The 27,618-nt window shown below is 43.6% G+C and overlaps 1 non-coding gene across 1 annotated transcript; it reads left to right on the top strand.

The window, feature by feature from the left end:
* The first annotated feature begins 3,339 nt into the window (after nt 1-3,339).
* Nucleotides 3,340-3,414, top strand: Trnat-ugu. The gene has a single exon. It is a non-coding gene; the product is annotated as a tRNA-Thr (tRNA).
* Nucleotides 3,415-27,618: the final 24,204 nt, after the last annotated feature.

Here is a 27,618-nt window from a genome sequence, read left to right on the forward strand (position 1 = left end):
CTGTCGATACGTACGTGTGATTGTTTCAAAGTTTTCTTCCACTGTGCCTTTTAATTTCTCATTCATATCATGACCTGAAGTTTGTGCTTGTTCGTTAATTTTCCTATCCACCTCCATGGAGATCAGCAAAATCTGCTGAGTGAACTTCGTATCCAGATTATTGAGTTCTGTGCGCAAATTTTTTTACCTCGCCTGAAATGTGTGTCATTTGTATTTACCTTCCCGATATTGGACTTTACTGTGGTCATGTCTGCTTTCATATTATTCATGTCTGTCTGTATTGTCTCAACTTGACATCTTTGAATTGATTGTGTTCATGTCTGCTTGTATTGTTTCTAAATTTGATATTTTTTAATTTACTGTGTTCAGCTTGGTCTCTAAATCCGATAATTTTGAATTTACTGTCTTCAAATTAGTCTCTAAACCTGACATTCTTGAATTTGGGTCTGTTTTCATTGCATTCATGTCTGTCTGTATTTCTGTTTAGGCTCAAAATAAGGCTTGCATATCTTCCCTAGTCACTTCTGGCCTATGCCTGTCAGCATCTGTGGCTGTACTACGTGCACTACTTTCATTTAAAATATTCTTTTGCCTTGAGGTGTCATTAATTTCGTCCACTGTAATCAACGTATTACTTGTAATGAAATGTTCTGTATTTACAGGTGTTGAATGCAACAGTGGCATAGCCATCCAAATAATCACCGCTTGACGGTTCCAAACCACTCATTTTTACATTTTGCAAATGCAATTCTACTACATTGGCATTTTGATTTTGTAATGACATTTCCTTATTGTTTTGTCCATCCATTACAGAAATCTTTATGCCTCTGCAGTTATCAAAATTAATATTTTCTCTGTTTGGATTTTCCTTCCGCGCTATTTCACGCACAACAGAAGGCATATACAGCTGTATGTAATATTAACGTCAGTTGTTGTTCACTCAATATGCTTTTCATACTGATGAAGAAATCTCATTCTCTCTACTTGATTGCAGTTGTGTTGACCTCTGATGCTTTAGGCTGTGGATTTTAGGAAATAGGTGCTTGGATTTTCTAATATGTCTACTAGGAACGCATTTTCTATGTGCATTGCATGGTCCTACCTTATTGTTGTCTTTTGTAACTGGTACTTCCCTCTATTGTACTTCTAGTTGTCCACTCTTGGTGTTATTGTTTTCTTGCTTCTAATTTATTTAGTATTTATTTCTCTTTGAGTTAGTTTTTTCCCAGCGTTACATCATTCTCTCTCTCATGTCATCAGAATACATGGAACGTAAAGAAATTATTAACATAAACATATATTCATTGTCTTAACAATACTAGTACTCACTGTTTTGCCCACTGCGTATCATGCCTGTCACTTGTGACCACTTTATAACATAATAAAAATATATATATATATAATAATAAATGTTAAGATATACAGAAATAATGAGATTAATTGTTCAGTGCTCGAACAAGCACAAGAAGCTGGGCTATGCCTGTAAATGGCTTCATATTAGTTCTGCGTGGACGAAATAGTCTTTCTCTTGCTGTAGATTTATGCTTACCAATTAATAATACTACGTCTGATTGCTGCACCTGCACCTTCAAAATCTTGTCCACGTCCATCATTCCTTTTGTAATCGGATCTTCGTAGTAGCTCCAAAGTACACAGGTGAGTTTCCTGAATTTTTCTATATTACAGTGCTTCTTGGAATAACAACTCAGTTTTTCACTGGTGAAATACAAATGTATTATTTCTTCTACACACACAAAAAAATACAGATTTTTTTAAAGTTGTTCTCTCAACCCAAAATGACTACCACTGATTACTCTAAATTAACGAGCATCTGCCTTCGTTCATTAGCAGAGAGCTAGTCCTTCCTCTCATCGAGGAACAGGAAAAACATCTTATGTTTTTTAACACATGAAAATAAAAAAAAACACATGATGATAGGTGCAGGCTCTACACTGGGCTACCGCTTCACCTTTTCTGTTTGCCTTTAAAGAAAACGAAAAAATAAAAGCAAGAAATGCGAAAGGTGCATCACGTCCCTCCCCTGGTCAACAGTTCAAAAGACTTTGGCACATTTTACACTGGTATCCCTACAAGATTCATAATGCGTACCAAAAGAAACCTCATGATAGGCCACAGTGCCATGACTTTGCTCTTCATTTTTTGGCACACATGGAAATAGACGATATGAGGCTGGGGAATTTTCTTTTAATGGGTGAAATGCATTTTACTCTGCATGTTGCTGTGAACGCACAGAGTGGTTGCATATGGGGGTTTTACTCCACACACGCTGTGGAGGAAAACCCACTATACTCAGCTTACATGACTGCGTGATGTAGGAGCGGATGACTTGCAGGCCTGTTAGGTGTGCAGACACATCTGCTCGTTAATAAGGACCTTCTTGTGCAACACATGATTTCCAGCTTTGCAAGAATGCATCTGCAGCTCATGGTCTAGTGGCTAGTGTTGCTGCCTTTGGATCACGAGGTACCGGGTTCGATTCCTGCCCGGGTTGGGCATTTCTGTGCCTGGGAACTTGGGTGTTAGTGTTGTCATAGTGATCATCATCATCATCATTCATGACATCACTTGCCAAGCAAAAGATTTGCTCCAAGAAACTTTCTGTAATGATGCGTCATCTGTAGGCAATTTAAAGGTGTGTGGCCTTCCAGAACCCCTGACGTAAATTCATGTAACTGTGATTGTGGGATATATGTAGGATCGTGTCTTGTCAGGGGTGTACCTGGACTCTTGATCTGAAGGATAGCATACAATGAGGACACAGCATGTTGCTGTGTCAGGACTAAATATTAAGCAAAATGTAACTTCAGACCATATCCTAACAAACATGCCAGAACCACAGTTATCACGTGTTTGATTGTTGCTCACCCTGTCCTACACACACACACACACACACACACACACACACACACACACACACACACACACCACAGACTGACTACTTACAGCACCATATTTTCACCAGATGGCAGAAAGTGGAACTAATATTTTTTTCAGCATACTCTGCGAGTGCACAGAGTAGTAATAGATGTTTGCCCATCAGACTGCATGGTCATCAACGGTAACTGTTCTTTCAGGAACAGATACTACTGTCATATATAGTTAAAATATGGCTTCCTGGCCATTGACCTTCTTGTGCGAACACACACGCTATGACCAAACTTATACGAGGCTTGGTAGATTAATCTGCCACAAGTAATGAGTATGATGGGCAAACATCTATTAGGTGCACTACAAATGTAGTGGTGTGGACATGTTGGGAATGTGGGTCTCACGGGGAGCGTGCAAGGGATAAGTCCCTGCAGGCGCACTATCCTCTGTGCCCTCGGTGGCTCAGATGGATAGAGTGTCTGCCATGTAAGCAGGAGATCCCGGGTTCGAGTCCCGGTCGGGGCACACATTTTCAACATGTCCCCAATGAAGTATATCAATGCCTGTTTGCAGCTAGGGTGTCCATTTAATTGTCATTTCATTTCTAGCAAAGCTGCATGGTCGTCAACAGTAACTGTTCTTTTGGGAACAGATACTACCTTCATATATAACCCATAAGACCCTAGCAATGAATAAGTGTTTAAATCTCCCTGTCAAAAACAGGTATTACTGAAGCTACAGTTCCTGCAACACTGGAAGCATCCAACTGTGACAGGTATGTACATAAAACTGCAAATGTGTCTTTGCATGCAAAAGAATGAAACTGAAATTAAATGTTTCTACAGTATGGGTTTACTTTTATTTCCATAAGTATTGGAGACAGTTTGAATGTCAGTGTTCTTGATTTGAATGAATGCTAGAGGACTGTAATCCTGAAACTTATGAAATTAGAAAAAAATATTCTTACAGAATTTGCTCCTATTCCAGTACCCCTATAAAGTTTTTGACAGCTATTATAATTATGGAAAACACAAAAAAAATTCAGTTGAATCCCATACATTTGGTCGATGAAGACTTCACAGCCTAGAAAGCATCTTACTTAATCACAGTCCAAGAAACAACACACGAGGTGAAGATTGTATCAGTGAGAATGAATGAAAATTTTCAAGGCCAAAATTATGAGAAAAATTACACATTGTCAGATGTTATAGTAGATAGACATGTGAGAAATGTGAAAAACTTAATGCTATTGTTATATCTCTTGTAGTGAGATGATTAGTTTCAGGAAAATACTTGGAATGAGTGCGGAGACCTATGATGGATACACCTGTAGTGACATAACTGGCAAACAGATGGTCTGAAGAATTATAAAAGTGTGACAGCCTGAAGTAATCGCAACATGAGTATGCAGTTAACCATAATTCTAGCAAATAAAATCTTGCCTAATGGCTAGCATGCAAATAACTCTTGGATTCTATGCAGACAAACCAAGAAAGCTACAATTGTGAAGATACACTCCATGTGTATGTGACACACTGCTTACAGTGGAGTCATGGGTCACTCACTCTCAACTGCAAACAACAACTCACTTGACACCCCAAGTATCTGGCTGGGATACCAAATCCCCCCCCCCCCCCCCCCCCCCTCCCCTCCTTAAGAAGCACTTAGGGCTGAAAAATGCCCAGGGCTGTGCCGGAATTGCTGATTCAAAGGATGAAAGGATGGGAGACAATGGAGATATGTGCCATGGGTTCTGCCTGGGCACTTTCTACAAGGACGTCAAGGGCGACACTGTGGGTGGTGACAAGCTAATGCTCCACATCGATGGTGGGATGGTAACTCCTGCCAGTTGCAATGAGGGAGGGAAGTACTTCACCTCTACCAGATCCCACATTGCAAACAGTTCTCCAGGGTGGTGGGTTTCACAGATCAGGACACAGATTATACGACGAGAGGTGCAGAGGCAGTGGGAGTGTTGGCAGGTGCCACCTAGTGCTTCGGGGCAAGGAGTGGTTGGTCCCTCCCGCCTGCATGAATGTTGCCTGTGTGACTGAGTTTTGGTTCTATTGACCCAATGCAACAATATAAAGATGCTGCCCCTTATTCCTCACCACAGTGCCTTGAATCTGTCCCACTGTCCACCTGAATGTGCATGTGATGTGTCACTGTCCTTGGGTGAGGGGTGTTTGGTGTTAGTTGTAATAGTTGTGAATGTGAGGCTGACCACCATGCAGTACCTCAGTTGGGTTATGCCAGTGGCTTGGAATTGATCTGCAAGACACCAAAAAACCAGACAGCGTCCTCACTAGGGCTTCCATTACTTACCTTGAGTTGCAATTTGGCTGTCATGACCAACTGCTAGAGCTCTGCATTAAAATTCTGGGTGGAAAAGTACAGTGCTCACATGCTGAACACGATTCCATTCTTCTGACACAAACTGGTGACCATTGAATGAGACATGGGTACATCATGTTACCTCAGTGGTGACATGGCAGCTAAAGCCCAAAATGTAGTATGTTAAGTCATGGAGGATAATTTGGCAACATCTGGGAAATTAGACCGGACTCTACCACTAACTGCCATATGGCATATAAGGAAGGACTGGAAAAATGCAGGTGGCACTGTTCCCATGGACGCTTTGGCACAGACTAGGGCGTAAATTTTTGTGGCAGCACCACCTGGTTGTGGGGAACTTTCCGTACAGGCTGAAAACTGAGGAGCTATTTAATTGTGGCTCCAGTCTTGTAAACCGACATATGGCCGGGAGAGTGGTGTGCTGAACATATGCAACTCCATATGCCAGTGGGCTAAGGATGACATGGTGGCCGGATGTTACTGTTGGGCCTTCATGACATGTTTTTAGTTCTGTACAGGCTGTTATCGCCTGTACTATGGAAGTCAGGCCATCAAATGTCACACAGCGAGCCCCAAAGAGGGCCCAAAGCTCTCTTGTGGGTATGTATGTGGTGCATGTGGGTCCTCAAGCTATTGCAGCCTTTATTCTCTTCCTCCTCCTCCTCCTCCTCCTCCTCCTCCTCATCCTGAATCAGATCCAGTTTTTATGGATGTCGCCCCATCCTCGTTGGCAATGACCACCAGTAGAGTGATATGAGAACCCCTTGCCTTCATGTCTCACCTGGACTCTCACCACACGATGATCCAGTGGAATTGTAATGGATATTACCGTCATGTACTGGAAATACAGTGCCTTGTTTGCTCCTACTCTTCATTCTGTCTTGCTCTTCAAGAAACACAATTTTGTGATGACCACTCTCCAACGTCTTGTGGTTATAGGGTGTTCTGTTGGAAACATGCCAGCCCCAGGATAGCATCTGGAGGGGTCTGCCCTTAGGTTTGCACTGATGTCATTAGTGTCTGGATCCCCCCCCCCTTCACACCAACCTGGAAGCGATAGTGGTTAGAGTGGAGACGATTCCGGCAATCACCGTTTGCAATGTCTACCTCCCTCCAGGCAGCCCACTTCCTTATGTTGAACTGTCTACCTTAATACAGCAACTCCCACCTCCCATCTTCTCCTTGGGGACTTGAATGCACACCAACCCCTTTGGGGGAGTACCACTTCGACGGGTTGGGGTCGTAACCAACTTATTACAGACTTTGATTTGTGTCTCCTGTATAACCTTTCCCCTACACCACAGTGCCGCGTATGGCACCTTTACTGCTATTGATCTCACAATCTCCTCCCCTGCTCTGGTGGCTTCGCTTCATTAGTCGCCCCATAATCATCTTTGTGACAGTGACAACTTTCCGATGTGATTCTATCATTCCCCTGCCACTGCCAGACAGAGATTCTGCAGGACCAGTTGGCCATTATGTACGTCTGCTGTGCACTTCAACACCCCTTTCTCAAATTGTATTGATGCGGTCATGCAGGGCATCTCTGCCACTATTTTTCATGCTGCTGGCACTGCTGTCCTGCTATCCACAGGTCCTGCTCATCGTCAGCTGGTACTGCAGTGTGCAAAGGATGTCCTTGCTTTTAAGTGTCTCCATACTAAGGCTTATTACCTTATTAAGCGGAGTAGAAAGGAATGCTGGAAACTCTGTTTCCTCCCTGAGGATGTATGCCTCTTCATCGCTGGCTTGGTCCGAGTCCCATAGCCTTCTGGGCCACCAGCAACAGTCAAATTTCCAAGGCCGTATCTTCAGAGGTACTTTGTCTACTGGTCCATTGGTGTTTGCAGAACAGCTTGTGACACACTTTGTGACAGCATTGGCATCTTCTTCCTATCGTGCTACCTTTCTCCAGCAGAAACACCAATCTGAACAGACCCCGCTGTGTTTCAGCCCTCATCAAGCTGAACCCTATGATGAACCATTCACTGAATGGGAATTCTTGCAGTCTCTTACCTCTTCGCGACAAGGCCCCAGGCCCGAATTCCACCACTAGATGATCTAACACTTGGCCATTACACAGAGGCAATATCTACTTAGTCTTGAAATGCATTTAGCTCAACGGTGCCTTCCACTCACAATGGCGAGACAGTATACTTATCCCCATCCTGATAAGCCTGATGAACGTACTCTGTAAACTGTTTGAGAGGATGGTTAGCTTCCAATTACATTGGGTACTCAAATCTTGGGGCCTTTTGTCCCAGTATCAGTGTGGCTTCCAGAAACGAAGATCTCCAACTGACCATTTCCTCAGATTGGAAGCTGCAATCCAATGTGCTTTTACTAACCGTCAGCACCTTGTTCCAGTCTTTTTTGACCTGCATAAGGCATATGACACGGTTTGGCGTCATTACATTTCAGTTACCATCCATGACTGGGCCTTTTGTGGCCGCCTTCCAATTTTTATTTGCGAGTTTTTATCCCATCAGCTCTTCAGGGTTAGAGTTGGCACTTCACTCAGCTCCCCTCGGATTCAGAAGAATGGTGTCCCTCAGTGTTCTGTATTAAATGTTACATTCTTCCTCATAGCCATCAATAGGCTTGTAACCACTATTGGGTTTCTGGTTACCCTGGCACCTAATGGCGATGATTTTTGCATCTGGGACAGCTTCCACTCCGTAGCGTCTGCTGAGTACCGTCTCCGAGGCGCCATCCAGTGGACCTCTGTGTGGGCTGTTTCCCATGGCTTCCAGTTTTCTCCCTCCATAATGCGGGATATGAATTTTTGTCAACCCTTAGTACACCTCGATTCAGAACTTTATTTAGGCAACCAGCTCCTAGATGTTGTAACAAACTCCCATTTCTTTGGCCTTATTTTTGATAAAAAGCTGATGTGGCTGTCCCATATTCGCCACCTTTAGACTACATGCATGCAGAAGCTTAATGCTATTTGCCTCCTGGTCCACATATCTTGCAGTGCAGACTGTGCTACACTTTCCCATCTTTACTGGCTCTAGTCTTGTCCAGACTAGATTATGGAACTCAGGTTTATGGCTCAGCAGCTCCTTTCACTCAGAAAATACTTAATCCTCTTCACTATTGTGGGATGTGTCTGGCTATCAGTGCCTGTCACTCTACTCCCGTTTGCAGTCTCCTCACAGAAGTGGGGATTCCCCCTCTACAGATACAATGAAGCCAACTCCTGGTTTCTTACGCAATCACCATTCACAGATTCCTTGATCATCCCGTGTACCCTGTCATCTTTGCAAAGTGAGGGATGTCTCCTTCCTCATCACCACGTGTGGGTGGGAATGCCAGTTGGAATGAATCTCACTTCCCTCTCTCAGGATCTCCATCTCCACTCACTGGAATGCGCCCTGTATATTTCCTCTCGCTGCCCCTCCCCCCCCCCCAATTGGATGGTGCCTAGACCAAGGATTAGGACCAATGTATTCTAGGGTCCTAAGGTCTCTGTCGCGCCTATGGTCGTGTACATTCCAGGGTGCTACCATCTCCTACACTGCTACTGGTCTCAGTAATAAACTCCACTCAATCAGGGAGACTACTGCAGTTTGATGCTCATCTTTCCACTCCTTTCGAAAGGAGTACACTGTTATGCCGTCTACGCATTTGTCATACCAGGCTAGCTCATTGTTTCCTTTTGTATAACGAACCACCCTCACAAAGTGGAAGTGAAGCCAGACTGACGGTATCCCGGCATATTGGTGGAATGTTCCCTTCTTTTGGCCCTTCGTGCTAAGCATAGTCTTCCAGATTAATCAATTTTAATATTAGGAGACGATTCACGCATTGTTGAACTGGTCCTCAGTTTCCTCCATGAAAGTGGGTTTTTATTTCCAGATATAAGGTTTTGCTCTACTCCTGGAGCAGGGGCAGGATGGTTGTGTTTGGGGCCTCTCCATATTTTCTCGGTCTGGGACCCCATGACTGGTCCCCTGCAGAGAAACTGCTCTTTTTTCCAGTTTTTAGTTTGTTCTAACCTTTTATGGCTTTTACTGTGTGTGTTTTAACGTCCTTGTTTTATAGTTTGACTCCCATGACTGGATCCATCAACTTTTAGCAGACCCTCTTTCTTCTGTGAGTGACTTTGGAATCATGGGACTGATTACCTCACCATTTGGTCCCATAAAACCTCGAAGTTAATCAGTCAATCGCAGTCAATCAATCGATCGCAGGGCGAGTGCATTAGTTCGGTACATTGACCAGTGAGATTCGCGTGACATCTGCAGAACATGTTGATGCGTCAACAGTGGAATAACAATGTGGCAATTCCGTTCTCCCTTAGCTAGCATTAGGACACCACTGACAACGTAGTGATTATTATGAAATTTGAAATATTTTGGGAGCGCCTGGTCAGACCCTACAAAAAAATGCTCCCGCATTCCCTACAGGACCACTGCAATGACTGCACAGGAGATCCTCATTTGTAGCTGATGCGATTTTTTACAATGTCAGCGGAAATTAGTTGGTATCCATGGATTCTGTCGAGTGAAAAACAAATTCCTTCCTGCTTGTTGATGTTGTGACACACTGGTAACTGTAACAGTATTAGCATTCGTGTAATGGAAGGCAGTCGGTAGTGAAAATCGTAAGAGTGCAGGAACAAAGCTCAGCACAGTAAATGCTGTGCTCTTGTGTCTGGGTGGACTGGGGACCAAACGAGGAGGTGATGGCTTATGATCATTAAGAAGGTGGAACTTAGTGCCATATAAGTTGAAATGGAACTTTTTAATGCCACAAGTATTGCAAGTGCCTCCTTTTCAGTCAGGAAATAATTCCTTTGCGCTGGAGGCAAATGCAGTAGGCTGCAATGAACTATCAGGAGTTCTGTGAGCGAACAGTGCCGATGCTGCATTGGGATTCATCAGCAGGTAGTCAAAGGCTTACCATGGGTGAATGTGCTCAGACAAGGAGTGGAGGTGTTGCTTTAATTTTTGGAATGCTGATTGGCAGGCCTCCAACGACTCAAACTTCGTTCTTTTTCGTATGGAGCTGATTCAGCAGATGACAAAGGTGAGCATCCTGTTGAATGCATTTCACACAGTAATTTGCCTTCCCTAAAAATGACTGCAACTTGGTAATATTCTTAATAACTGGAAATTCATTGATTTGCTGCAACTTGCTCTACTGTTGGTACTGTACCATCCTTACTTAACACATTTCCTAAGTATTGCACTCTTGGAGCAAAAAACTACCATTTCTCAAGGTTGTAACACAGGGCATTCTCCAGCCGCCACTGAAGAACTGCCTGCATATTTTGCAAAGGTAGTTGTTTCCTGGAGTGAGTCAAAAGTTGTCGAGATAGTTGACACAGCATGCAATGGCTGATGTATTGCCTGGGGAAACTTTGGAGTATTTGTGTGTCTGCTACCCCAACCAGCAATCCCAAAAGGAGCATTAATACTAAAATCTGCAAAGACACTGCACCTAATGGTGACTGCAAGTATGCATCTTTGAGACCAATTTTGGAAATATGGTGACTGCTGGCCAACTTGGTCAACAATTTCTCAGGATGTGGTATGGTATAAATATCCATTTGACTTTGTGCATTGATCATGTGCTTGAAATTGTTGCAGAGCCTTAGCATCACTGTCATGTTTCTGTGTTGTGAGCATGGGGGTGGCCCATGTGCTTGATGAAACCAGTGACACCAACTTGATCTTCTGCCATATGTCAAATTCTGCCTTCACTTTCTCTTGCATGGCAAGGAGCATGAGGTCGGCTTGACGGAACTGCCCATGTATGGACTCAAAACTAGTTTCTCTACCCAGATCTTTACCAAATAGTCGATCGAACCAGAGTTTCAATGCTTCGAATTTCTGAAATGGCCCTACCTGACAGACCAGGTTAAGTTCATAGACTACTTCAAATGCATAAATAGCGAAAGCATTAAGTCAGAAAATGTTTTCTGTCAACTGCAGACTTACAACCAAAAGTGTGAAGTGGCATTCCACATTTTTGTATTTGGCTGCGGGTAGTAGTTGTCTCCTCAAGGGAACCTGCTGCCCACCGTAGATACAACCTCGTGCTGAGAGTGCTGTAAGGTGAGGGGGCGGGGATCCAGCTGGTGTTAAGTATCCAAGTTGATTAGACTGCCAGTCCTCTGTGTCTAATTGAACCTGTGTACAACTCATTGTTATCTCTGCCATCTTGCAATGGCCATGGAAGTTAGCTGCTTGGGTGTGTCATTGCTTGCAAAATTGAATGACTATTCAGTGTGTATTTGATAGGAGCATGGCCCGCCTGTCTACAAAATTCACAAATGAATAAATTGGGAACTAAAGGTAACCTGAGATAACCTAGTAGGACTCAAAATGAATTTCATGCAAAATTCTCTATTTATGAAAAATCAACAGACTTCTGTGAAAGACAGATCATAGACAACAGCGGAAAGAGGCAATTGTGATGTACTGGCAGTTCTCTAACTAATGTAGCTCTATTGTTTGCTGGATACAGATTTTGAATTGTGAGGTTTTCTAATTTGAAATTCCCAAATGAGGCAGTTGCCAGATAGTTTGGAACAGTATTTTTGGTAACCAACGAAAAATAGAGTGCTGCAGTTAGATATAAAGTAACAATGATGTCAGAGACATTGGTATGAATTTCAAGAAATAAAATTCCCTCATTCCTTAATATTGCTGTACATCGGGGCTGAATGTAATAGAGAACTGCAGACCTAAGCCATTTTCTGACTATTTCAGGGTGTATATGCTCCGGGACAGCCAGAAAAAAACAGGAATTTTGTAGAATTCCAGAAATTTTCTGTTGTTTTAGTTTTCAGTTAAATTTTTGTAGTTTTGACTGGTAAGAACTGAAACTCTAACAAAGAATTTTAGTTTAGCACACTACTACAATATAATACTGCAGCAATAAAACATAAACGAGAAAAAAAAGAAACCCTAATTTGCAAAGGGAATGCGCCATTTACAGCAACAAAACGCAATGCACATCCAAGTGTCTGCCAACAGCAAAATGTGTCAAAGACTTTAGGACGAGGACTATGCAATACTTCATAACCAGCGGGCTTATGCACATACGCAGTTGAGTTGCGTATGAGCAGTACCTCCTCCCGCTTCTGGCTACTTGAAGTGCAGCTGTTAGCTGTATTCAAGGTAAGTAGACACGAGCTGTAGCAACAAGTAGCCAGATGCTACCCGGAAACATGTTTGTGTGCCAAACCTGCCAGATTAGCACATGCGCAGAGCTGTCAGAGTTGAAGTGGGTGAGGGGTAGTCTCCACGTGATCCATGTGTATGTTTAGTGACCAAATGGGTTTCTGTGGCCGGGTCAATAAAGTGAATTAAAATAAATTCACTTAACTATGGAAAGCTAAAATATGGCATTAGTTTCAGTTTCCTGATTTTATTATGTGGTTAATACGATTAGTTGAGAGATAACACACACTAAGTATTCAATGCACATTTATTAATAACTTGTATATAAGAAATATGGCAGTTGAACATGTTACACACTGGAACAAAACAGTCCAAAGAAGCAAAGCCACAAACAAATGGCGCTCTGTCCCAGAGCACCTCCCGCCTCCCCCTCCCCCCCACCTCCGTCCGCCGATAGTGCGGAGCATGTTGGCGGGAAGCCTCATTGCACGAATTCGTAATCATGGTACCAACGCAACAGTTGTAGGAGGCGGCCGGTGCAGGAAGTGGGGGCGTCAGTGTTTGCTGTGCAGCAGTGCCGTGATTCCAACAGCTGCATAGGCAGAGACGAATCAGCCATAGGCAGGTCGGCTGCATTGGGAGGCAGATTGGTGAGTGACTACGCTGGTTTCAGTCAATTAACAGACACTGTGGCCGTCCGTGGAGGTGGATCACGAACGTGTTTGTACCGTGACGTAGCACACAGTGAGGGTCAGAATAAGGTGACTAGGGCTGCTTGCACAGTGTCGTCCCGCAGCATAACAGTCGCACGTAGCTAGGTCCTTGTGGATAAACACAGGTGGTGTGGTGTGAGGGCGGAGCAAGGGCGTGTGGAGGTGGGCATACCTGCTCAACCAGTGTGGGGAGATCCTCGGATGCAGCTGAAGGTGAATCCTCAATGAACTAAGTGGGGAGAAGGAGAGGCTCGCCATATAGAACCTCAGTGAGCGAGGTGTTAAGATCTTCATGGGCCGAGCAAATACCTAGCATGACCAGTGGAAGGGCTTCCGACCACAGGCTTCTGTAGCACATTAAGGCAGCCTTGAGTATACGGTGCCACTGCTTGACCAGGCTGTTCGCCTGCAGGTGGTACACTGTGGTATGAAATCTGTGATGCCGGAGAGTTTGTAGAGGCGAGTGAAGAGGGCAGACTCAAACTGGCATCACTTGTCAACTCGACCCAGTGCGTCACACGGTTCATATCGATAAGATGTATCTGTAACCCTAGGAAGGGGGGAAGGGACCAACGACATTAATATGGATGGGCCGGAAATGTCCCTTTGGAGTGCCAGACTTGCCCAATGGAGGTTGAGCATGCCTGCCGACCTTGCTGCGCTGGCACCGGATGCACGCATGGCTCCAAATGGGACAGTTGTGCTTCATGCTAGGTCAGATGAAGTGCTCCATAAGCAGCCACGTCGTGGCTCACATCCTAGGGTGAGCTAAGCTGTGCAAGGTGTAAAGACCCTATAACGAAGGGCGGCAGGGACCAGGGGGCGGAGTGTGGCCATGTAGAGGTATCGCAAAGGACAGGGATCATCGAACATGAGGCTGGACAGAGAGCGATGAGTTCCTGTATATCATCATCATCATCATCATCATCATCATCATTGGCTTGTAGTTGGGCAAGCTCCTCCAGATTCAGTGGTGCGGTTAGCATGCAGATGTCGGAAAGGTAGTATGCCACAGCATTCTCTGTGCCACGGATGTAGAATGTGTCGGAAGAGTGCTGACAGATGTAGTCCGTATGGCGGAAATACCTCGATGGAAGGTCCTTAGCAGTATTAGGAATAGCGTCCATGAGTGGCTTGTGATCTGGATAGATCGTGAAGGGTCGCTCCTTGAGGTCGCTACAGAAATGTCTAGTCACAGCGAGTAGCTCACGGTCGAAAGACGACCACTTGCACTCGCTCTTAGTCAGTTTTTTGGAAAAGGAGTGGAGGAGTTGGGTGCAATCAGCGGTGTGCTGTTGTAAAATGGCGCCCACATCTGAGTCATTGGCATCAGTCATGATCGAGACATGGGCCTCAGGGTCAGGGTGGGCAAGTGTGATGGATTGGGCGAGGGCAGTTTTAAGATTACCAAAAGCATCGAGCGATCCATTCCAACTTCCATTTTCCAGAGGTGTTTTTGCCTGAGAGCATCGGTGAGGGCCATTTGCATGGAGGCAGCTTGAGGAATATGGCGGCAGTAAAAGTTTACCATACCAAGAAAGCGATGGAGCTGAGCATAATCCTCGGGAAGAGGAAGGCTAAGTATGATTTCGACATGAGAACTCGTCGGTCTGTCGTCATCGGCAGAGACAGAATGGCCTAGGAAATTAACGGATGTGGAAAACAGTTGAGATTTATCGTGGTTTCTCACCATGCCATTGACAGTGAGGGCCGAACAGACTGCATCAAGGTGAACTTGATGCTCTTCAGCGGAGGATGAAAAGATAAGTATATCATCTAAGTAAGCATAGACAAATGTCAGAGGGAACAAAATGGAATCAATGGATTGCTGCCATGTCGGTGCAGCATTTTTCAATCCGCAAGGCATGTTATAGTATTGAAATAGGCCAAAGGGTGTGATGATGGCTGTCTTTGGAATATCTAGTGGATGCACAGGAATCTGATGATACCTCCGAAAAATCTAAAATGGAGAAAAAGGTGCAACCATGGAGTAACTGCGAAATTTTGGATATGTGGAATGAGATAGTTATCGATAATGGTGCGGGCATTAAGGGACCTATAGTCCCCGCACATATGTAAGGTGCCGTCCTTTTTGGTAACAAGGTGAATAGGTGAAGACCAGTTCCTGTCGGAAGGACAGACGACACCCGAAGCCAACAGATCCTGAACGATCTCCTTAGCATGCAGAAGTTTGGAAGTGTTAAGATGCCTGGCCTTATAACGAACAGGTGGACCATTGATGGTGCTAATCCTATGACAAGTGCCATTACTGATGGCTGATACTCGAGTAGGAGGTTGGCAGGAAGGGTCGAGAAGGTATCTGCAGGCAACGTTGGTTCACTGACCTTGGTGAACCGGGGTGGCATAAGCAATGCGTCGGCGATGGAAGGCATGGTGCAGGAGCAAAGCGGCGTGAAGGATCTGGAGGGGCACATGCAGGTGTGTCTTGTAGATTCGTCCATGGCGGTGTGGAAAAAAAAAGCAGGTGGTGGAATGATCGACACAGGAGCAGATTGGTGAGAAGACACTGTAGAGACATATGATGGTCCGCCTCGCTGTGGGACTGCAGATAGGCGATGCATGGTATGCCGTGTATGTGACTATTCTGCAGAGCTGATGCGGGTGTGTAAGGCCTTGTTCTGGATGTGGAGTTCGTCGATTTCTGAGTGCATGTACGACAGATCAGAGAACCGTGTTATGCACTCAACCAGGGACGCACACGTGGAAAGCGTATCCAAGGAGGCAGACAGCGACGACGTGCTGAACTCATGTGAGCACGGAACTGTAGAGTCAGACGTGTGGCAGAGCATGGCGTCCTGCAGGTCTGGTGAAAGGTTTACAATGGTGTAGAAAATCCAAACTGATCACAGGTTCATCCACATAGGCAGTGTGGAAGCTCCAAGAGAAGGTGTGAACCGGTGATAGGTGAAGCAACATCTTGATGGAGCTATGGACCTCAATAGGAGAACGATTGGCGGTGATCAAGGCACGGGGTAGAAGGGGACAAGGCGTCGACAGCATGCTTGGCCAGAATTATGCTAACGGATGCTCATCAATATGTCTGTGGTATAGAGGCATCGCATCGCTAAAACGATGGAGTGTCAGACGGTAGGCGCTGTGAAGATATGAGGCGCCTAAATAAGCTCGCTGGTCTCGTTTGGGTAGGCACAAGGCCCATGGTAGTTGCGGGCAGTGTCCCTGTAAGTAGCATGGAACCAGAACAGCGCGTATGTCGGTTGGCGTGGTGGTGCGGTAAGGGAGGAGGTTGCAGCTAACTGCTTTGGAACCAGTAGCCAATTGGGTTGCTGCTCAGGAGAGGTCGGTGGCTGTCAGGAGTCAGCTGGGACTGTCCTGTAGGCCACTAGGTGGCAGCTCCTGACAGGCAGCAGAGGTGAGTGCGCTGGCCTCTGCCAACAGGGCACCTGAGGATGATGGAGGAGACGTTTGTAATAGGCAATGGCAGTGATGAATGACAGCATAAGCCTGATCCGCCATGCGTAACCAAACCCCAGGTGGGTCAGCAATGTGAGACAGTAGATGGAGGCATTTTAACCATTCACAATGTCCAAAGCACAGCATCAGGTAAAGCTTGATCGTTGATTAATGCATGTAGGTGCTGCCAAAGCTGCAAATGGGTACGGTCATTGAGGTGCTCCTCGTGAATAATGTGACGAATAGGCTCTGCCAGAGGGTAGGAAAGGCACTTGATAAGCAGTGCTTTCGCCGTCAAATATTTGTAGATGGGCAGTGAGAGAAGCAAGTCACTGATGAGGTCCATATGTGTGTGTAGGTGGCTCACCAGGCAGACAAAATGGGAGTCATCCAAAATGTTGTGGATATCCAGTAGGTGGTCCAATAATGCAAACAGAGTTTTGGGATTGTCGTTTTGTAATGCAGGTAGTTTAGGAAACCTGTCAGGTAACACATGTTGAGGCAGCACCGGCAGATGGGGATCGGTGCAGATAAAGCAGGAGACCTCAGATGCCAGAAGTGTGGTAGCGGTAAACTGTGTGTCGCCCAAGGTGTGTGTGGGGTGGTGGCCGCATGCAGTACGTGGTGCGGGCGTATAAGTTGGCATGGTGTGTACAATCTGCAACCCTGACAAAGAACACGGTGTGGGTGTAATGGCCGGTGCTGTTGCAACAGTGGGCGGGGGGTGGTCGTGGTGGAGCGATGGGACGGATGACCCATTAACTATCGCCGGTGGAATGGCTGGCGCCGTTGTGAAGGTGAGCAGAAGGCAGTCGTGGTGCAGCCACTGTGCAACGGTTGGGGAAACTGATACAGTCGAGGCGACCTGCGTCGCCGAGACAGCTTGTGGGGAGTACTGCAACACCATGTATATTAGAATGTGCTACCCTCATGCATAGAAATTTTAGATTCACAGTTTGGAACTTTGTCGGCACATCAAGCCATTCTGAAGGTTAGCGGCTATGTTGAGCTGGGTAAGGTTATTTGGCCGCCGGGGTGGCCAGGCGTAAATAATATTTCGCTTTTAACCAAATTCGAAGTAGGTACACTTATCCACTCGTGGTCGCAAGTGTCATAGTTAATGGGGCCCATTACGCTTGCACCGAAAGTCACTGGTAGGTCCATTGTGGCGGAAGCAATGCGGGCTGACACACGAAGTTCGTAAATGACGGAAACAAGCACAAAATAACTTGTGATGAGATGACGTTGGTGTCGGGGTCACCACTGTGGTTATCAGGTAGGATTAGCAGAGAGATAACACACACTGAGTAGTCAATACACATTTATTAACAACTTGTATATAAAAAATATGGCAGTTGAACATGTTACGCGCCGAAAATTGACACTGGAACAAAACAGTCCAAAGAAGAAAAGTCACAAAGATAGAGCGCTCTGCGCCAAGGACGCCATAATTTTATTTTCAGATTTTTGGCAGTCAGGCATTAATTGCCTTGCAGAACACTGATTTTTTTCGATTTGATATAAAAAGTTGCCTTTAATTAATCTTTTCCTCAAAGGCAGTCAATTAATTGGTAACACTATTGGTTAGTCTCAAATGTTTGCGGAATTTCAAGTGCGAGTTGGTATCTTTTGGGATGTATGGCATTATGCCATAATAAAGAACTAAACATGAGATAATACAGTTCTGGTAGTCCAAGAACATTTGCGTCCCAAAAACCACACTGAAAGGTGTGCGTACATCTTTGTGAATCTGGACTTACGAATGTTCTATCAAGTCTAATTATGCATTTTACTATCGTTTACGAAATTTCGATGCACTTGGAGCATCCTCTGATGTCCTGTTTAGTTTATGATGTAATGTAAGGTCTCTTAATGTTACATGTGTACGAATATACGGGCTACCTACGTCATCGTAGCTGCGCAGGCACAGTAACGCCGTTTTCTGGCGCTTTCTGACAACTGCTGGAATGAATTCTAATAGGTCACGGGAAAATATTGCGATCGATGGTTTGAAAAGCGTTACTTTCAAAGTACATTTTATTTTACGCAATATGAGTTATGTTACGTGTGCGAACGTGCTTTTAATTTCGTACATCAGAGAGCGTTTGATTTTCATTTAAAGCTTAACACTTTGAGGGCCAGAATTTCGAGCCCAGAACTTAAAATTTTACTGGCACATTTGTGTGATGTATCGAAGTGTAACACACGCAAAAAAAGACAAATATATTATGTGAAAGCTTAGCTTTTCTTGCAGCTACAGTGCGTACATTAATTTATGCCATTAGATTTTCCTATTTGTGTGTTAACAGTGATGTTGCTATAGGCTGACCGCATCACGTGCCCTATGCTCTGAATCACTACGTTTACATGCGACACGTCTTCTGAAGGACGAAAACGGAATTTCGGAAATCGTTTTTCGCTGTCTGAAGCGGATTTGCTAGCCCAGTTAACTACGGCGCCTGGAAAACAGCAGATACAGTTTTTGATCTAGTCAGCACAATCGCTATTTCTCTTCAATTAGACGAGGTATAAACAGCTTCAGTCTAATATTTCTACTTGTCCTTCACTGCACAAAAAGCCACTCCGTCAATATTAGCAGAAATTTTTGAGAACAAGACTAAACCTGACAGCCTAAGCACGTTTTAATACCGGTTGCGTTTACATGGGAGCGAAAATCGATTGCGGAATTGGAAAACCGGCAACCAGAAGCGGATTTCCAGATTCGATTTTGAAGTGCTTACGTGACCACCGAGAACCGGTATTGGGAGATTGCTTTACGAAATCCGATTTTGGGTGCCCCATGTAAACGCGATGAATATCTGCTACCATCAGGTGGCGAGATCACCTGACATGAGCTATGACTGGCTTACAAAATCGCATCGCGATCTCAGTTTCAATGCTTCGGAAACTAGCGTTCTGTGTTTGGTGGAATTCGACTATATACATTCGTAATACGAAAATATGCAGCGTACATGTTGCTGCAAATCAAATATCTTTCGAAAACGCATTTTTTTCTGTGGTTAGTTTCCTAAAGGGGCGGGAGTTCCTACGCTGATGTATAAAACCTTGACCATTCAAAGGATCGATAAGTTTTCTGATTCCAAGGGAAAGTATACTGTCACTTAACACGGAAAAAGTGTATTTTCACCAAGGAGAAAGTGTATTTTTTAACCGGGAAATCTGGGAATTTTCTTCCTTGTCCACGTATACACCCTGTATTTAGAAACTACAAGAAAAATAATCTGTACAATTTTCTCACAACAATGCAGACAGTAGTGCAACGAACATATGTCAATGGCTGTGGGGACACTTGCTACACACCCAAGGAGTCACACCCATTGCAGACAGGCAGGCAATCGACACAGGGACCTGCAATGCAGGAAAATCCAGTCACAAACCCATCGGAGCAGTACCGGCAAGCACTCTGATGGTGGTGCACACAACATACAGGCAGCAAAACGCTGCACCATGGCAAACAATGAGAGCACAGGCAGCTGCACAACTTCTGAACCTTCATATATTGTTAAAGCCAAACAAGTTCTGGAAGTCTCCAGAATAGCGATTGCGGATGAAAACAGAACTGTCAGCCTAAAATTAGTGAAGCAGCAGATGTAAAAAGAGCGAGCAAACTATTAACTATGGAAGATGAGGCGGTAGCACAGAATAGCGAAAACGGCCATTTCTGATGAACAAAGAAAATGCCACCAAGCTGTCAGAGGAAGATATTTCTGACCGGGTCCTGTCAATACCGCTCCTGACAAGAGACAGTGTGTCAGTTGACGTGATGCACTGGTAACAATGAGGTCAAGGCAGAACAATCCAGAAGTTTATTCAAAATTTCAAATCTAAAAGTAATTTCACTATTTGCAGGTATATTTGCTCTATACATTGTTATGGAAGCAGGGAGTTGGGGCCCAAAATAATTACTCGTGGAGTCGATTGAATATCAGTGTATACAATACAATGTCAAACTTTTTATCAAATCCACAAAAGTGACTTCAGCTGTAATTAGCATACTTAGCACAACATAATAACTGCAAGTTACTATAAGAATGACGATCAGGATAAAACTAATAAAAAATTAACTGTTGCAGCAAAATCTTATGAAAAATAGTTTACAACCTTTAACTTCCATAATACAGTTTCTGTTAATCAAAAACAGGATGTTAAGACAAACGTCTTTAAAAACAACAAGCCCAAAGTTATTAATTTTATAAAGCCCTAATTTATTTAATATACCATAATCATGGAGCTCACTGGTCTTTCAATCCAGGTTAGAAACGTGTATATGAACACTCATTACAGAAATCTGTAATGAATACAAAATGATAGCTCCCTTCCGTTGCAGCATGCCAAAACTACTGCCACTATCCTGTCTAGTAATTCAGCATCATAGAACTTGGGAGTAGCACGTTTTCCTTGTACGGCAGCATCATTACATTTAGTTTATTGGCATGTCTCATATATATGCGACTTATATCTGTTGCAGGTTAATGAAACCAGTGTCTGTTACACGCTGGAAACATAATTTCATCAACATAACAAATGATACGGAAGCACCTGTAATGAGGTCAGTAGCGTAAGATTCCTACCAATACTACTGGAGAAACACCAGTCTATTACTTTGGTGCCTTGTAAGGCTGTCTTTAGTGTTCCTTTTTAAAACAGTGTTGCCATACTGCAGCAGACTGACCACTATTAAATTCATCACCTTGTCGCTAAACCATAATTAGTTCTTGGTATTTCACAAGAGAGAGACTGACAGCAGTAGTGGCTCCTTCTGTATACTCTCAGCAAGGCGTGGTGCAATCCTACCTTAATTCAGACATCAACTCTGTATGTACTTGCAACACCATAAAATGCAGGTATCGCATTTTCTGCAATGGCGTGTTTGAGCAGGACTGCAAGTGCACCACTAGTTCCCGCCCAGTTCCCTCGGCCCACCAACAGTGCCTTACCCGCCCTGCTTCCAGCTTGCCCCACGCCACTGACCACCACACCAAAGACATTCCAGAGCTTTCCAGCCTGAAGAGAGGTCATTGCCCCTTAATGCGACTGTCAATAAGTGTTAACATCAACACATGGATTGTTCTGTATTGGTTAGTATTGTGTTTTACGTACTTTTCATTTTATTTGTGATAAAATACGTGGATAAAGGCAATGTCAGATACAAAGTGTGAAGTAACTACTATGGACAAGTAAATCATTCATCTCATCTCGGACATCAAATTTTGTTCCTTTGAGAGTTGTAATGCAAAGTTTTAATGCAGTCTCAAGATCAACCATGTGAGTGTAATAGCCTTCCAATAAACGCCAACAAAATGAAAATCCGTTATAAAATATTTGCACTAGCAGACTTAGGCTATACCTGAACTGATTCCACGATTACAGGAAATGACAAGTAACTATGTAGGAAAGATATTGGGCTATTTTACTCAAATATAGACCCAGAAACAATGTGGTACAGTAATCTTGGTGAAATCGGACATAGTCACACAAGCAGCTTCTTTACTTAGTGGATGAGGTATTACATGCATGATTGAAAACACACACATTGTTAACATCTTGGGCACAGAGAAGTTGTGGGGCGGCTGATGCGTTGGAATAGGAATAAATCTACTGTTGTATAAACGCTTGCATATTGAATCAGTTTCTAGCTTTTAGAATGTTGTTATTGCTGTCTTTTGCCGTTCTCAACACTGGCTCTCTATTTACTCCGTGACCCCCAGAAAGTGATTTAATAAAACTTGGAGCCAGTAAATAGATATCCTAGTGCCCACTTTACCTGAGAATGTTCTTATAGCTGCAGCTTATAGCTCTGAGGAATTAGGAGATTGTCCGGGATTTCTAATCAAAAACGGTTTTCCAAAATAGTTGAGTATATTCTGAAATTCACTAATAAAAACCACAAGTATCCCTACAACCTAACTAACAGAACAGTTCAGAGTCTAATGCGCTGATGCAACTATAAATGTCCGAATCAAATGTTAAAAAGAATGCTCGCCATAATTTGATGAAAATACTTCATCAAACGCCACGCTAAATATTTGGTAGAATGTCTGTCCCGCGACGGCACGTGAAAATACGACGGTACGCAAACTGAAGCTAGGTAATGAAAATCATCCCAGAATTAACACTTCACATAAAATGTTTTCATGGTTCCGCGTATCTCTAGTAACTTAATACGGCACCCGAGGCTGTTTGTAGCAGATACACTGACGCGACGCGACTACCGACACAGATGGCGTGTCATTCAGCGTCTGGAGAGAACTGGGGCCTTGCTTCCTCGCGCAGTGTTCTTATATATAAAGCCACGGTGCGGACGGCTGAGGGAACGCCTGATCAAATCCGCTATCCCGACTAGCCGCTGGGCTAGTAACGCACCACTTCAAGTTACATAATAATTTATAGCTTCTTTGGCTGATGGCCGAAGAAGCTCTTAATTTAAACGTGCATTCAGCACGCAGGTAAGTATTGATAATAAAATTTTGACGTGGCTAAGTTAAATACTTTAGGCGAGAGAATTAATTTAATTGCCCTGCACGCACTAGATGAGCTCTGAACTGGCCCTGTTGAGATCCGCTATCGCTATAATTTTATAAGTATTAAAAAGAAACTTTACACATTTTCATAATCATAGCGGACCTCCAACCTATTTAAATCTAAACATCCTAGCCTTATTTATTAGCCTACTTAATCTATCTTGCTTCCTTCAGTTTTGAGATGAAAACCACAAAATCATGAATTTCCACTAAAGTCTTAATTTGTGAAATCCAAAGTACTGTTATTATTAAATCATTATGAAAGATCAATCTAAATATAAATTTTGAAGTCTCTAGCTCTTTTCAGTTGCGCCAATGATTTTTTCAGAAAAACGTCCAAATTTCGAAAATGGCTGAAGTTATCGAACTGATATTTAACACACATTAATTTAGTATTATTTCTGACATGCTAGAAAAATTTTAGGTCATTTGCTTGATTTTTAAGGTATTGCGCAACATTTATGACGTCAGAGCTAGTTACAGCAGACTGGCTGACACACAATGGAAACTGATGTGAATTTACTACAGCGTGAGTAGGCTGCTTCCCTACAAAGTGTGTGATTGTTTCTTCAGTAGAGAAATTTGCAAGTTGCTTCAAAGCCTCACTGAGCGTACCACCATAGGAGGCAACTTGAACTGTGTGCTGTCTGAAGAAGACCAGGTATCAACAGCAGTCAAATGTGAGCTGCAGACTGGTGGGCAAATTTCACGAGGTAGACAGATGGCAGCAGTGCCACCTACCAATACAGAGTTCACTACCTACGAGGGCAAAGCAGAATCGACCATCTCTACAAATCGCAGTGCTGTCCACTCCAAATTGTCAACCACCTAGTTTTACCATACTCCTGCCGCATATATCGTCCTAGCATAGCAAAATACAGCTACCAGGGTGTCTGGTAACTAAGCCTCCAACTTCTCCAAGACACTACTCGATGCAGTATGGTCTTCCATTCTCGTGAACAGAGTTAGCATAAAAGAGTGAATTACAGCAGCATCTTGATGTGTTGGACTTTGTGTGAAACTGGCCATACGACAAACTCAACAACACCAGAAAACCTTTTTTGGAGGAGATGAACATTGGAATTTAAATGCAATGCCTGCAAGACACTCTAAAGATCCCATAGGAGCAAACAGTTACGTTCTCATAAATAACGATAAAGATGGCGCTGTTATATTCTTGAATAATAATTAAAAAAAACCTTGTTTCACAAAGCACTTACTATCCAGCGCATGTTGGTCTAACGACTGTTGTTGTTGTGGTCTTCAGTCCTGAGACTAGTTTGATGCAGCTCTCCATGCTACTCTATCCTGTGCAAGCTTTTTCATCTCCCAGTACCTACTGCAACCTACATCCTTCTGAATCTGCTTAGTGTATTCATCTCTTGGTCTCCCTCTACGATTTTTACCCTCCACGCTGCCCTCCAATACTAAATTGGTGATGGCTTGATGCCTCAGAACATGTCCTACCAACCGATCCCTTCTTCTGGTCAAGTTGTGCCACAAACTTCTCTTCTCCCCAATCCTATTCAATACTTCCTCATTAGTTATGTGATTTCCCATCTAATCTTCAGCATTCTCCTGTAGCACCACATTTCGAAAGCTTCTATTCTCTTCTTGTCCAAACTATTTATCGTCCATGTTTCACTTCCATACATGGCTACACTCCATACGAATACTTTCAGAAATGACTTCCTGACACTTAAATCAATACTGGATGTTAACAAATTTCTCTTCTTCAGAAACGCTTTCCTTGCCATTGCCAGCCTACATTTTATATCCCCTCTACTTCGACCATCATCAGTTATTTTGCTCCCCAAATAGCAAAACTCCTTTACTACTTTAAGTGCCTCATTTCCTAATCTAATTCCCTCAGCATCACCCGACTTAATTAGACTACATTCCATTATCCTTGTTTTGCTTTTGTTGATGTTCATCTTATATCCTCCTTTCAAGACACTGTCCATTCCATTCAACTGCTCTTGCAAGTCCTTTGCTGTCTCTGACAGAATTACAATGTCATCGGCGAACCTCAAAGTTTTTATTTCTTCTCCATGAATTTTAATACCTACTCCGAATTTTTCTTTTGTTTCCTTTACTGCTTGCTCAATATACAGATTGAACAACATCGGGGAGAGGCTACAACCCTGTCTTACTCCCTTCCCAACCACTGCTTCCCTTTCATACCCCTCGACTCTTATAACTGCCATCTGGTTTCTGTACAAATTGTAAATAGCCTTTCGCTCCCTGTATTTTACCCCTGCCACCTTTAGAATTTGAAAGAGAGTGTTCCAGTCAACATTGTCAAAATCTTTCTCTAAGTCTACAAATGCTAGAAACGTGGGTTTGCCTTTCCTTAATCTTTCTTCTAAGTTAAGTCGTAAGGTCAGTATTGCCTCACGTGTTCCAGTGTTTCTACGGAATCCAAACTGATCTTCCCCAACGTTGGCTTCTACTAGTTTTTCCATTCGTCTGTAAAGAATTCGTGTTAGTATTTTGCAGCTGTGACTTATTAAGCTGATAGTTCGGTAATTTTCACATCTGTCAACACCTGCTTTCTTTGGGATTGGAATTATTATATTCTTCGTGAAGTCTGAGGGTATTTCGCCTGTTTCATACATCTTGCTCACCAGATGGTAGAGTTTTGTCAGGACTGGCTCTCCCACGGCCGTCAGTAGTTCCAATGGAATATTGTCTACTCCGGGGGCCTTGTTTCGACTCAGGTCTTTCAGTGCTCTGTCAAACTCTTCACGCAGTATCATATCTCCCATTTCATCTTCATCTACATTCTCTTCCATTTCCATAATATTGTCCTCAAGTACATCGCCCTTGTATAGACCCTCTATATACTCCTTCCACCTTTCTGCTTTCCCTTCTTTGCTTAGAACTGGGTTTCCATCTGAGCTCTTGATATTCATACAAGTCGTTCTCTTATCTCCAAAGGTCTCTTTAATTTTCCTGTAGGCGGTATCTATCTTACCCCTAGTGAGATAGGCCTCTACATCCTTACATTTGTCCTCTAGCCATCCCTGCTTAGCCATTTTGCACTTCCTGTCGATCTCATTTTTGAGACGTTTGTATTCCTTTTTGCCTGCTTCATTTACTGCATTTTTATATTTTCTCCTTTCATCAATTAAATTTAGTATTTCTTCTGTTACCCAAGGATATCTACTAGCCCTCGTCTTTTTACCTACTAGGTCCTCTGCTGCCTTCACTACTTCATCCCTCAAAGCTACCCATTCTTCTTCTACTGTATTTATTTCCCCCATTCCTGTCAATTGCTCCCTTATGCTCTCCCTGAATCTCTGTACAACCTCTGGTTCTTTTAGTTTATCCAGGTCCCATCTCCTTAAATTCCCACCTTTTTGCAGTTTCTTCAGTTTTAATCTACAGGTCATAACCAATAGATTGTGGTCAGAGTCCACATCTGCCCCTGGAAATGTCTTACAATTTAAAACCTGGTTCCTAAATCTCTGTCTTACCATTATATAATCTATCTGAAACCTTTTAGTATCTCCAGGGTTCTTCCATGTATACAACCTTCTTTCATGATTCTTAAACCAAGTGTTAGTTATGATTATGTTGTGCTCTGTGCAAAATTCGACCAGGCGGCTTCCTCTTACATTTCTGTCCCCCAATCCATATTCACCTACTACGTTTCCTTCTCTCCCTTTTCCTACACTCGAATTCCAGTCACCCATGACTATTAAATTTTCGTCTCCCTTCACAATCTGAATAATTTCTTTTATTTCATCATACATTTCTTCAATTTCTTCGTCATCTGCAGAGCTAGTTGGCATATAAACTTGTACTACTGTAGTAGGCGTGGGCTTCGTATCTATCTTGGCCACAATAATGCGTTCACTATGTTGTTTGTAGTAGCTTATCCGCATTCCTATTTTCCTCTTCATTATTAAACCTACTCCTGCATTACCCCTATTTCATTTTGTGTTTATAACCCTGTAGTCACCTGACCAGAAGTCTTGTTCCTCCTGCCACCGAACTTCACTAATTCCCACTATATCTAACTTCAACCTATCCATTTCCCTTTTTAAATTTTCTAACCTACCTGCCCGATTAAGGGATCTGACATTCCACGCTCCGATCCGTAGAACGCCAGTTTTCTTTCTCCTGATAACGACATCCTCTTGAGTAGTCCCCGCCCGGAGATCCGAATGGGGGACTATTTTACCTCCGGAATATTTTACTCAAGAGGACGCCATCATCATGTAATCATACAGTAAAGCTGCATGCCCTCGGGAAAAATTACGGCTGTAGTTTCCCCTTGCTTTCAGCCGTTCGCAGTACCAGCACAGCAAGGCCGTTTTGGTTATTGTTACAAGGCCAGATCAGTCAATCATCCAGACTGTTGCTCTTGCAACTACTGAAAAGGCTGCTGCCCCTCTTCAGGAACCACACGTTTGTCTGCCCTCTCAACAGATACCCCTCCGTTGTGGTTGCACCTACGGTACGGCTATCTGTATCGCTGAGGCACGCAAGCCTCCCCACCAACGGCAAGGTCCATGGTTCATGGGGGTAGGGTCTAACGACTAT

Source organism: Schistocerca americana, chromosome 1 (assembly GCF_021461395.2).
Source record: "Schistocerca americana isolate TAMUIC-IGC-003095 chromosome 1, iqSchAmer2.1, whole genome shotgun sequence".
In the NCBI taxonomy this organism is placed as follows: domain Eukaryota; kingdom Metazoa; phylum Arthropoda; class Insecta; order Orthoptera; family Acrididae; genus Schistocerca; species Schistocerca americana.